Below are 14,038 nucleotides of genomic sequence, written 5' to 3'. Positions count from 1 at the left end.
GTGGGGGATGAAAAGATGTACAATTACTTATGTAACCAATTCTCTATTGCTGGATATGATTTCACTTCAGTTTTTCTTCCCACCATTGTAAACAGTGCTGTGTAAATGCCCTGATGGGTACATCTTTTTGGACTGAATTTTTTTTTTCCTAAAGGAAACAATTCCTAGAAGTGGTGTTGAGTCAGTGTGTACGTAAGTTTTTCAGAGTTTACATATCCATTGACATGTCGTCCTCCGAAAATGTCACTCATGGTTTGTTCTCCCACAAATGGACACTAGCTAGAATATGTATTAAAAATATTTGCCAATATGATGAGCAAAAGTGCTTTTTCATTGTTTTAGTTTGCATTTGATGACCAATGAGGTATTGAGCATTTTTTACTCATTAGCCATTTGACTTTTTTAAAATTAATGATACCTTTTTTTCCATTGCACACATTTAAGTGAAGGAGCTTCTTGTTGCTTTGTGACAGCTCTCTGTATGTTATGAACATTAACCCCTTGTCTTCATCAACATGTATCACAGAGCTTTTTCTTATCATTTCTTGCCTTTCATTTTGTTCAGGAGGTTTTTTATTTTGGTTGTGTCTCAAAATATTCATATGATAGTAAATGTCTTCCTTATGGGTTTTATCTTTGACATTATTCTTAGAAATAATTTCTTATAATGGAATAAATTTCTTCTGTAGGTTTTTTTTAATCTCTAACATGGAGATGATAATAGTACTTGTTAATGTAAGGGTAAGTTGAATTGATAAGAGCAAAGTGTTGTATTTGCTGTTATTAGTACTTTTTAATATTTATATCACTGTCTGTAATTTATCTTCTGCTCCTTATGACAGGAATAGGATTTATTCTTTCCAGGTGAATCTCTGATTGTCCCAGGACAATTATTGAAGTCATACTTTTCTCTTTGATTTGAAATCCCACCTGTACAAAATACTTATGTACACTAGAGTCTCTTTTTGAGCTCATGGTTCCTTTCTGTCAATCTGCCTTTCTTACTCCAGCACCATATGTTATATATTGTAAAAATTTATTTAATAATTGGCAGTCTGAATTTTTTTTGATTATTTTATTCCATCCTAAATTTTCTTGTCTAGAATTATGACTTTATTATTCCTGAAGAATTCCAAAATATTTTGTTCAAGTTAAAAAAAAATCAGAATGGCGTTTTCATGGGAATTTTTAGTAAGTTTTGAATTATTCTAATGAGAACTTACATCTTTACAAAACTGCCTTCCTCCATGCAATTTGTTGATGTCTCTACATTCACACCTCTTACTTTACCCCTCAGTAGAATCCTGAAGTTTCTCCATTTAGAACATGGCCATTATTTTTGAATTTATTCCAGATTATTGTTTATGTTTTTGTCAATTTTGTGAGAATTTTTTGCTATTATATTTTTAAATGCTTAAATCTGACATTTAGAAAGGAAGATTAGATTTGTAAATACTCACTTTGTAACTTGTCATTTAAAATTGTAAGTATTAAGTACTTGTTCCAGAATCCTTTCTTTTTTGTTTTTAAAAATTTGTGTCCAAGGTTCTCAAAATGGTCTTAGCTAAGTGGTATAGGTGGGGAGACAAATGGAGAGAGGTTGTGAGGCTCATGTACAAACTGTGAGCAGTTTCATGGCTACCTTTAGGCTGGAGAAGCCACAGAAGAGACCAGATTAGACCAGGGATGGCTTTGTATGCACTTGAAAGCCAGCTTTCCTGCCTGTATGGTGAAGCCTGGTGGGCGTGGCAGGTAGATGATCAAGGTCTGATCAAGGTCATTGGCTGCACAGAGCGCTGTGTCTGTGAGAACTGGTGACCATTGCCATGGGAAATGCTTGGTGCCAGGAACACTGCAGAGGAGCTGGGGAGCCTGTGTGTTAAGGATTTTCCAGTCCTGGGAGTGGGAAGCTCAGACTGCATTCAGATCTGAGTTTGAATTCATCCTCTTTAGTTTACTGGTCCTCTGACTTTTGTCAAGTTATACATCCTGTTTGAACTCCTGTCTCTCAAAACAGGAGAATTATGGCCTGCTGCTAGAGTGTTTGATCAGGGTAAATGATTTGTGTCTATAAGATGCCACGTACAGTCACAAGCTCAGTAAGAATTGGGCTGTCGCTTCTTCTTCTGCAACTCAGTGCTCGATAAGTCATCAGGGGAAAGCGAGTCCCTAATTTATTTGTGGTGCAAGGAAGAACAAAACTAACGTCTTGCCTTTCCCTGGCAGTATTCTTACTTCTTTGCTTCATGTACCTCTTTCCTCCTTTACTCTTCTCTTTCACCTCCTCCACCAAGTTCCTGAGAATCTCTCAGAACACCAGATCCAAATTACTTTAAATGTTGGCTCATCCCCATGAAATGACAGTGACAAAAAAAGCTGTACACATCCCAGACTTGATTGTATTTGATTTACACACACACACGTACACACACACACACACACACACACACATCAGGCTACCTCCCATTTGCTGAGGGAGAAGGACCACTTTTTCTGAGTTTTCATTTACTGAGCGTGAGAGCAAAGTCTCTTGAGCAGAATTTCACCTGGCTTCGTGCATGGTTTTTTAAATTGGATTTCTGCTTTGTGTCCATAGAAATATTCTCCTCTTAGAAGAGAGGAAGTGGAGACATAGATATTCTGCTGAGATATTGGTGTCATCATATTTGAGTTTTAAGGGACTTAAGACAGCATAGAGTCGTAACTTTTTATGGGTGAGAATCCATGATGGTGTAACTTGGACAAGAACCTGGGTCTCCTGCCATCGTGTCCACGCGGGTGAAGAGGCAACTGGTTGGGGGATGGCAGGGATCCTTCTTGCTTGAGTTCCAGGGTCTTGTTAGTTTTCATTGCTCAGCTGCCTTTAGTTTATGTTCATGTGCCCTCTCATGGAAAGGTCACTCTGTACTGATAGACTGAGTTTCTAATCAGCAAAAAGCTCTGGACCCACTCATATTTTCCAGAGTTTTTCTTCTGACCTGCTGACACTTTATATAAATGAGACCTAACAAAACACTGGATATAAAATCCTTATTGTTATTGTTTTCCCTCAAGTTCCATAGGAATGGGGTGCTGTCTCAGGCTGTCTAAGGCTAGATCTGAACAAATATAGGGTGATAGGCTGTGCTGCTGGACCCTCCCCAGTCGAATTGGTTTTCCACCTTAGTTTTTAGAATGAGGCAGATGAGTTCAAATCTTGTCTTTACCAGTTATTAGCTTTGTGACCTTGGAGAAGTAACTTTACTTTTTTGAGTTCCAATTTTCTTTATCTGTAAATAAGTTCTGTATTTATTTTATGGTTTTTGTTTTAGAATTGATGAGCTAATTCCCTCATTTATACCTAAAGTACTTATCGCGTGGTTGTATGATGGTTCCTTGGTAGTTGATTACTAAGGCACTCGGCAGTGAGAAAGGGGGTGGGGCCCCCTGGATCAAAGAGCTTATATTCCAGGATATGGTTGTAAAAGACTGGATTGCAGTGGATTTTTAGTAAATGTCCATTCCTTTCCTAATCCCCATTGATTGTGTATATATCTTTATACTAATTTACGAACAATTTGTTTTTGTAATTTAAATCTTTGTAGTATTTAAAGAATGTAACTATAACAAAAATACGTGAAATAAAATGATTTGACTATTATTTTCCTTTCAATAGGCAAAACAAAATAAAATAGAAAAGAAAAGAAAAAGTATTGAAGGAGTAGAAATAATTTTATTTCCGTGGAATTAACTCCCTATATTATATTTTTCCGTTGTGTTGTTAAACAGCATATAAAATTGACAGGTTGTGACTTCAGTGTTGATAGCTAGGTGAGTAAACTTTCTTTTTGTGGTTGTCTTTGATGAATTATTTGCACTAGATCATAAATGATGTACATGTTACATATTGGAAACAAGGAAACAGTGGATAAATACTACCTCCAATGCACTCATTTTGTTACCGAGTCCAAACTCGTTCTGCTTGCCACATGACAGGCCAATAAACTGGGAGATGAGGAGTTGGAGCAAGGAATAGTGACTTTACTTGCAACGCTGGCAGACCCAGAAAACGGCAGACTGATATCCTCGAGATCCATCTTCCCCAAGTCAGAATTCAATCTCCTTTTATAATAAAAAGGGGCTGGGTTGTGGTTGATTGTTGCATACTTCTTGCTGCATGAATTGTTTGTCCTCTGAATCCGCTGTTCTTGCAGGTGTCCATGTGGATCAAATCATGGTGCCCCTATAAAACCTCCAAAAAAACAAAGGTTATTCTCTATTTTGCAACATGTCATCTCTACAGAAGTGCAGATGAGCTAACATTTTTAAAGATCAGGGCCAGGAGAATAGGCTTTCCTGTAGATTTCAGGCTAAAGGCAACTTTCTTTTACAAATGGTGCAGATCTACCAAGTCTGAGCCTAGAAAACAGGGCACAGGTTTAAAGCCAAAGGAATAGATCAAACATAGGGTCAAAATTGTTCTTTTTTATTACAATTCCCTTTTCAGCTTCATAGATAATTTTAGTAAGAAACATGAGCAATTTTGTATTTTTGCTTCTTAATAACCGATAAGTGGGCCAACAATATTTTTGTGAGCAGGGATGCTGTGCGGGCCCTGGTGTGACAGCAAACTCTTGTTGGGGTGGCCAACCCTGCAACATGTCTGATGCCCCGTGAGTGTTGGTGAGGGTCCCCCTAGACAGGGGCTCTCTTCAGGAACCAGCATATGGGCATTGTCCTCTGGAGACTTCTTTTTCGGCTGCAGGAAATTTTTTCAGATACTGTGATTGAAAAATCACTCCAGCTGGGGATAGTTAGGGGAAAAAGGAAAAGGAAAAGTGTTTGAGTAGAGTAGAAGAGTAGGACATAAGATCACGGATCCTGAGTACTTGGCAGCGGGACCTCGGGAGAGAGGGGAGCACAGGTGGTGAGGGGCCTGGCTCCGGAACCAGCTCCTGTACCTGTCCCCGCGCCCAAGACACATAGGTTTTAATTGACCTGGGCCACCTCTCTGGGCTGGATGTCACCCTGGGCAGAACCTTGAGAATCGAAGGTAAGGGGTGGGCAGCACTCACCTAGGGGGCCACTGAGGACTTCGTTCAAGTCCACAGTGCCTTTCTGGTCATGTGTCTTCACTTGTCCTTTATCTCAGGATCTGAGGAGGAGGAACAAGGAACTCAGGGAAGGATCCAGGAAGATATCCGACTGTGTTAAGAGAGGACAGAAAATGTGAAACGGGGAGTGAGGACACTTGCAGCAAAGTAAAATGACTTCACAACTATTACTTCAGAGCTGCAGGTGTAAGAGAGCCTAAGCCTGTCTCAGAGTGCAGAGGACAAGCGGAAAGGAATGGCAAAATTTCCACTGACAATTGAAATTTTGTTAAATAGCCTGATACTGTTGTTTGCATCACTTGAATGAATGCAGGCATATTTCTTTGGACAATTACAAGTTCACTCAAACCCACCAGCCCCTCTTGCCCCCATCAGGGATGGGCTTTCTCAAGCACAGTGCCCCTCCTGCTTGGGTGGAAAACGCTGCGTGTCCTCGCCTGGGGCCGGGCTGCTGCAGGGCACTGAGTCCCCGAGGCACGGCCTGTGATACACGACTGGAACATCTCTGCTCTTGACTGGGGGCCTCCGTTTCCCCTGCAGTGTAAGAATGCCGGTGACTGAGTTAGAAGCATACTTCCAAGCTGTCCATGTCCTCGGCATCCAGAAGCGGAGCCTGGAAGCTTCCGAGTTTCTCCAGGATGCGGTCTACTTTCACCTTCGGCAGGTGAGTGCATGTCCTTACACAAGTGGAGGAATTACTGCACTTTTCCTGGAAATTTCTCACCACTAATCCATCTGATTTATCTCTGCTAGGATTCAGTATGGCCTGCTAAAGAATCTGGAGTGAGATCATGAAACCCTGATGAAGAGGATTATTTATTTCATTTCTATATATGATAGTCTTTTACTTTTAAAATTCAGAATGATTCTTTCAGGAAATTTTGGTGGGGTTGGAGAATCAACTTTGCTGTTAACATCTTTGCTACCTGTTGCTTTATGCCTCTCACCTGTCTTCTGTCACTTGTGAGGCAGTTTCATTTGTGATTCTGCCCGGGTTGTTCATGTTATAAAATATAAATTCTATAAAAGTACAGTCTCTTTTACTCCGAAGACATTCCACAAATACTCCTTTAATCTGGGTGTGGTTTTAAGAAGACAGAATCATTAGAACATATAATTGCAAGTTGCTAGTGCAAAATCCCCAAATCAATAGTCTAGCTAAACATCTAAAATCTTTCTAATCTACCTTGGATTTGTATGGATAAGTGAAGCAGTTTGCTAAGAACACAAGACCAGGTTTAGAATACAGGCTGGTGTAGCTCAGCAGGTCCTCCCAAGCTGATGCTCTGCCAGAGGGTGGGGCCGAGGGAAAAGGGGGTGTCCTGCCCTCCCTGAGCTGACAATTTTATAGCAAAGACCTTCAGCAGGTGAAGAAATTGGGGTTTCTTCTAAGAACAGTGAGTTTGAAAAGAGTCCCAAAAGCACGGGAGTGGCACAATCCCATTTGTCTCAAGTAGGGGAGAGTGGCTGTGGGGCCACTTGGGAGACTCGTGAGTCCAGGTGGGCAGTGTTGGTGGCTTCCACTTCAGCGGTGGGACGGTCATTGGGTAAAACCGAACAGATTGAAGGCACGTTTAGATGGTAAAAAGTAAATGATTAATTCTGTCTGTGAATGTAGGATGGAGTAAGGCCCAGGGTTCTGTGTGAATTAATTAGGTAAATGATGCTCCTGCGGTGATCTGAGGAGGAAAGCTGCAGAGGGAGTTCTGGGGGAAAACTGAGGAGTTCAGCTGTGGGTAAATTTAAAGGCTGTTAAATGTGTGGTCTGGGAGCTCAGGTGAGAGCCAGTAGTGAGTAGGGGGAGGGGAGAGGGACTTTCAAATCATTTTGTCTTGTGAACATACAAATAAATATGAGTAATGACTCACTTAACACCTCTATATTCTGGATTTAAAGCCCAGTAACATTTTGCTATTCAGACTGCAGAGGTTCTTAATTTTTTTTAATAGAAATAAATAGAAACAAAATATTGGAGTTAAGGAACATCTTAGAATTGATGTGTGTCCTTGTTTGTATTTTTATACCTCATCTGTTTATAACCATAATCTACAAAAAGTTAGCTTGCTTAGCATAAGAGTTTAACAGAGGGCCTTGACACACACTGTTTGGGGTTGAAGCTGATCTTCTTGGGAAAATTATGTAGCCTCTCTGTGCCTTAGTTGCATCTTCTGTGACTGCCCCCGGGAACCTCATCACAGCAGATTTCCTAGACTAGATGTTGGGAGGGAGGCTGCTGAAGGGAATAAGAAGTGGCAACTGCTAGGGATACTGAAGACAGAGACAAAAACAGGTTAAAGCCGATATATTGAGTAAAAATACCCTCAAAAGTGAAAGAATCCCGCAGTGTTTTGAGCCACTTAGCGTCAGAGAAACAAAATCACGTGGAGCCAAAGCTCTTGAGCATATGAGTATTGTGGGTGGGAGGGTGTCATCAGAAAAGTTTTGAGAAAAGGCCTCTTCATTTCCCTTGACGTTTCCAGTAAGGATGGGGAGCAGAAGTGAAAACCCCCTGCTTCACAGTTGAAGGTGCTGTTTTGTGCGAGACTGACCAACGTTTGGAGACCAGTCATCAGCGGTGGTGGCAAATGAAGAGGCTTTGGATTGGGTGGGGCACTTGCTGTGACTTTCAGGTGACCTGTTGACTGGGGGCTGTGAGGAGGGCAGTAGGTTTACAGGGTGGCCCGGGCATACTCCCTGGCTCTGATGCTGCTGGTCTGATTAGCAGACCTGGGCACCCGCAGTCCTAATGGGGCAGCTCGGGATGTGGCCTGGGACACCTGCCGTGCTGAGGGCGAGAAGAGGGCTCCCCTGAGGGGGTGTCCCTGTGGAGAGTGTGAACGTCTTCCTGCAGGGAAGGAAGAGCCTCTGAGCAGGGGGCCGGATGCACAGGCAAGACCAGCCTAAGCACTGAGTTTTCTGGGAGCCAGAAGTCATACAGTGGCCCAAACCGCCTTGTTCCTGCGAGACTGGAGGGAAAAGATGCTGAAAAGACAGGCTAGAGTCAGACCCTGTATTGGATTATGAGTGACAGGAAAGGACTGTTCAGGCAGACACGAGAAAACCCTGTGGGCTTCCCAGCTGGGGCGTCACGCCGAAGGGAAGAACAGAGATATAGACTTTGCCACTTATTAGCGGTGTGACTTTGAGTAATATCACCCCACCTCTCTCTATATATCTTCATCTGTAAAGTGACAGAGTGACAAGCTCGTGTCATCAGAAGGCTTAGTTTAGCTCTGATCCTCTTTGTCCAGTCCTCTCAGTGCTGCCCTGCAAAGTTCTGCAGCGGCTGCTCTTACCCTGAGAAGGGAGGGCGTAGAGGGACATTGTAGCGCCCGAGGGCAGGAGGGGGGTGCTTTAAAACCAGTCATGTAACCGCCTGCAGCTGCAGACCTGCAGGCAGTTTGGTTGACGGTCCTTGAGAGGACTTTGGAGGCCTTAGCGTCATCTTAAGTCTTGTTTTCCCTTGGGGTCCGGATTTGCCTTTGCAGATTGATGTTGAAGCTTTGGGCTTCTGGCAAAGCTGTTTTCAGAGATGGATATATACGTAAAATATCGTATAAAATAAAGTGATTTATTTAACTTGTGCGACTTTGCAGCTGTTGGGAAGAGCTCTGTTGGCCTGGTCTCCACGGAGGACACCAAGGGTCAGCAGAGCATTCGGGAGGGCAGGTAGCCTGCAGAGCTGCTGCGGGGTTTCTCCCCAGCAAGGCGCTCTGCTGAGTCGACTCTTCTATGAGTTTGGTTGCCAGAGGAGTAGACAGAAAGTTAATGAGTTCTGGAGGGATTGTATAATGACAGGAAGAATGAGGAAACCGTAGAGTTTCGGGACTAGAACACGCTTTTGGTTCCTGATTCAGTGTGTTCCATTACAGAATTGATGAGTTGTGTCTATTCTGGGACTTCATTGAAATAAACGTTCAGCCTAAATGTTAAGGGATTTGATTTATTTGGCTGGAGGACTCGAGCCGGGATGAAAGCCTCTCAGATCACTCTGAGGGACTGCTCCCAAGAGGTAGGGGAGGAGCTAGGATATATAGAAGCTAATTGGTAATTGGAACAATAAAAAAATTGCTTGTCATCTAAAGAAAACCAGATATCTCAAGTTCAAGTATTAAGTGCTTTTCTATGTATGGTGGGAAGCAAACATTTGGATCATTGAATTCATTCCTTTGGCAAGCCCTTGGCTATCTAGGGCCAGTATCCTGTACTTTCTACACTGAGTCCGCTCAGAGGGCATCTCTGTGAGTGGCTGAGAGGCCGGGCTTCAGGCCTCTCCTCGCTGGAGTTTGGCAGCAGCCGCTGATGACTTGGATTCAGCATTCTTTTTTTACTGACATGGTTGCAGTATTTTCATTCACAGTGCTCCCCCTTGGTCCTTAATTCGACCAATATTTTGAGAGACATTTCATGACCAGTTTTGTCCCCCGGTGCTACGATGGCTCATTCCTAGTTCAGGTGAAGAATCTTCTGAAATGCCATTCAAGGTGTTAGATTTTTTTATTAGGCCTTGTTGATACTAAAAGTTCTCTGGATCACCTGTCTTACTAGTCTATTATGATCCAGGAAGTGTTTACACTTCATTGCTCATTCCCATACCTAGAATCACACTATTATATTTATTTTATTCAAAGTTATAAATTCTATCTGTTTCTTCAAGATGTTTGGCAATCATCAATCTTGTAGGCCTAGTTACACATTGGGAAATGTAACAGACAACAATTTTATAAAATAGCATATAAGTAATACAACTGGTAACGTTAATAAGGTCACGAGTAAGAATTTAATAGTTGAGAAGTTGTATTTTTGGGTTAAAATTTTGTGTTTCTCATTGAGTTTGATCTTATGAGAAAGTTCATATTTATTGTCAGGCTCACAGCAGGTATTAATTGGCCAGGTGAAGTCTCCCACCTTGTAAGATCAACAGTGGCCTAAGCAGAACTATAATTTCTTTTGAGAATAATGTTTCTGAGGGCTATCTAGTTAGAGCCTTGTAGTAGGGAAACCCACCAAGGTAACACAGAAATACTAGACATAGGTAATTTATCATAAGCTTAACAATTGGAGTAGTTCATAATCAAAGGTTGGAGAAATTATCAAAGTAATTGTTATACAGGCCTGGTCCGGTGCCTTCGGTCAGCTGTCTAGTTCAGATGTCGTCTTCTTCTCATCCTGGCCTGGTAGCTTTTTCTCCAATTGGGCACTGCTTTAACGTGAGCAGTGCTCTATTGGCCAGTGCACTGCAGGGGCTGTTTCTGATAGGAAATGAATCCGAAAGTCTGTTTCCTTCAGCTTTGGTGTGTATGGTCTAGTTAAGAGTGCCTGATAAAGGGCCCTTCCATTCAAGTTGGAGACAGTAATTTAAGTCATCCCTCTTCCAGTATGTATAATTCCCTGGCTGCAGGTCATGGGGCATTGGAACTTTACCCAAGGATAGATTACTGAGCTTCAGAAACAAACCTAGAGTATCCTTTTCATAATTCAATTAAACTGTAGAGCAATGTGACATAACAGCAAGGAATGATCTGGGAAGTGTCTTAGTAAATATGGACCTCAATTAACAAAACTAGAATTAGTATCCACTAAAATATAATCTTTTTTTCTCTCTAAGGTTACCCTTAGTTTTCTCAAATAAAACCAAATGAAGATTAATTTCTTTACAAGTGAAGTCTGATTATTTGATAATATAGGCTATTTTAAATTGGCTGTGTTGGAAGTTTTAATACGGAGTCTCAGGGTAGAATGCTAAGGTTTGCTAAGGCCAAGAAAGCCACGTCAAGGCTTTTCATGGGTTTCTGCCTTACAGATTTAGGTAAATTCTTTTCTCTTTAAAATCCTTAAAATACCTTTATAGTCCTATATCTATTAGGAGATGAACTTCCTAATTTGTCTGATAGAGCCACTGGGGACCTAAGTGTTTTTAGTCTCTTGAGGGATCAGATAGAGGGAAAAGATAACTGTTCCAAGTGTGATTACATAGGTATAATTTATCAAATTGCTGTGAACCATAACTAGCTTAAGGAGAAGAGGTTCTTTATGTCTGGGAAACAGGTTAAAAGCCAGTAGTATTTCAAACAATATCAAAAATTATAATCATATTCACCAGTTTACTCAGTCCCATGTAACTAATTCTTTTAATGAGAGTTTTCATTAGAACTTTAAAATTTCTTACCAAGTTTAGTTCAGTGCTATAGTTTGAAATTTATTAGAAAACAGTAAATCTCCTTGAAGAGAAAGCATTTTGCAAAACCAGCAGAAAAAAACAATTAACTGTCTATAAATGACAAAAGTTTTAAAAGCATGGTTAAACACCGGTACACTATAATCGATAAAGAAACCTGTTCACTATAACCATAATTATCACTGGTAACATTTCAGATATACCAGAATTTTAGGGAGTCCATATAATTTCTATAATATCTATATTAATAATATTTTCTCATTCAGTATAACCTTAAAAGTTTTATGATTCATTTGAAAATACCATGTTATTTAACATGCCAAATGAATCTTACTAGTTTAAAATCTCTCTTTGGGATGTTTCAGGGGCCCTCTGTAGCATCCCAAACTTAACAGGAGATTAAAAGAACTTTAATTAGAATTTGATATTTGTAGAGCTTGTTAAAAGATTTCAGAACACTTGCTCAGATAAACATATAGAACACTGTAAAGTAGTACTAATTCATTAACAAGAAAATACATCAAAAGTAAAGGCAGAACAGATCAGCTAAGTGGTATAAGAAGTTTTACAATCTGTTACTGAATGTGGATTAACATTTTAAGAAAATTTTTTCCTCTTAACAGAGAGAAAACCAAATCTATTCTTGTACCAGCTTACTTCTAAGATTCACTTACGTTGCCCAATTTGATTCTAAACTTAGCCAATTCTGACCACGTACAAAACACTTTCCTCAGGTTTCCTTTTCCACAAGCCTTCCACAGATTTCTATACTCATATTAGTGTGTCCCTTATTTTCTCTTCCATTCAGAAGTAACCAGCTTCAGGAGAAAGTCACTATTTTTCATTAACAAAATATAATTCCATTCTTACATCTTCCTTTACACATTTATATTACTTTCCTTGGATACTGAGATCATTCCCTTAATAATAGAGATTTTTTCAGTGTGGCACAAACCATTTATTAATATTTCTAAACACCTTTAGTTTCACTGTAAGAGGAAGTTAAATATTAAGTAATTCATATTTCAATCTTATTTTATCTCAAAATGGCATAGCTATTTAATAAATCCCATCATTTAACTTAATTTTGCACAACTCTAGAATTTAAAGATACCAAACGTTTAGAGATTATCTTAAGCATACATTTTAAAAATATATATTAAATATTTACCCAAAGCTCTCATCTCATTTGCATTTAATTTACTTAAAATTTTACCACACCACATTAATACTGTCTTTTTTTTGACAAATCTGCAACAGATATAACAGGATTTTATTTGACATTCATTAAACCTAGGTACAGTAAAGGTATTATACTTAATATTGATGACTTTAAAGATGTCTATATTAATTAGAACATACTTAAACTAAACAATGTCATATATTATCTTAATATTGAATATTTTCCATTTCACGCGATGCTGAATGTCAATTTGTTCAGTTTTTATCTTAATACTTAATTTTTAAGTTCTTATTTTTTTACGTCAATTAAGCAGAGCTCTTTCACTTTGACTTTTTTTTTTAGCAGTAGAAATATCTCACCACTATAATGTGTACACTGGCTTATAATCAGACAAAAGCTAGAGATCTCATAGCTTCACTTTAAAACTTACTTATAAGATAGGTATAATAAAAGTTGCAGTAAGCTGAATTTGCTTGCTCAAATCACTAAGGCATACTATTTATGAAACAGACAGTTAAGATTTCTTCACAACCTCTGAAGGGCCCGTCAGAGTTCTGAGTTTTAAAATGCCAAAAATTTCTTGGCCTTAAGTTCTATTTCGTTGAGGGAATTAGGCTCAGTCCTAGGTCACTGTTTGTTGTATTTATATTTCTGATCTGCAAGACAAAGACACTCTCTTCCAGGTCCCCAGAGAACTGCTCTGTCAACCAGACCCAATTTTATCTCCTTAATTTTTGTGTCAGTGAGAAAAGCTGTAAACAAAGAATTCCATGTTTTAAAACTTTAAGGTTTACTGAATCATGTCTTCCAAAGCTTGCATAAGGCATTTAGTAAGGTCTTTTTTCCTTGAGTTATAAGTTAAACCCAGGGTAAAACTAATTATAATTTTTTATTAGCCACTCAATATTAGTTTTTAGATTTACATTATATTGGACTGCTCATGTAACTCTACTGGTTTCCTTTACTTTGTTCAATTAATATTTTCAGAGGGACAGATATGTGCCCAGCCTTATAATACCTAGAAGGGGAAGCGTTTTTCCACTGAAACATATCTATCCCACAACATAAGCAAAAGGATTGTATAAAGACCATTTAAATATACCAATTTCACAATCTTTTATCTCAATTTTATTAAATCTTATACCTTTAATTTTTATATTTATTAGGTTTAATCAATAATTCTTATTTCTAGAAGGAGTGCCAGAAGCATTTTTTTTTTTGTGCATTGTATATAATTTTATAGAAGTCTCTAGGATGCCCAAGTTTCAGCCAAAGAGCTTAGGCCCTTCTCAATTTTTAATTTCATTAATTGGTCTGTTGTCGCAATCATTGATCAAGTATTTCAGTCTATATATACATATATTTTAAACTGTGGTAAATAAAACTGACTTGTTTGAACTTTAATGTTGGGGGGGAGTAGGTGATTTTTTGGTCCTTTTTTTTAACTTTACGTAGCGTAGTATCAAAACCTTGTATGTAAATCCAAAAATGTCCATTTTATTTATCTCATTCAAAATAACCATATAAAAATATTTATCCATTTGGGATAAGATTCTTATCGTTCTTTTTTTTCGACATTTTTAC

At 39.2% G+C, this 14,038-nt stretch overlaps 1 protein-coding gene and 1 long non-coding RNA gene across 2 annotated transcripts in view; both read left to right on the top strand.

The window, feature by feature from the left end:
- LOC140690377 (uncharacterized) overlaps positions 1–5,375 on the top strand; it is a 29,706-nt gene extending 24,331 nt beyond the window's left edge. Inside the window, exon 3 of the long non-coding RNA XR_012065644.1 lies at positions 5,132–5,375. This is a non-coding gene — a long non-coding RNA (uncharacterized lncRNA). The remainder of the gene's footprint in view (positions 1–5,131) is intronic.
- LOC140690347 (trafficking protein particle complex subunit 9-like) overlaps positions 1–14,038 on the top strand; it is a 274,618-nt gene that overhangs the window by 257,448 nt on the left and 3,132 nt on the right. The window lies entirely within an intron of this gene.

This window comes from Vicugna pacos, chromosome 30 (genome assembly GCF_048564905.1).
Source record: "Vicugna pacos chromosome 30, VicPac4, whole genome shotgun sequence".
NCBI lineage: Eukaryota > Metazoa > Chordata > Mammalia > Artiodactyla > Camelidae > Vicugna > Vicugna pacos.
The sequence above is the reverse complement of the archived record's forward strand: the minus strand, read 5'-3'. Positions and strand labels throughout refer to the sequence as shown.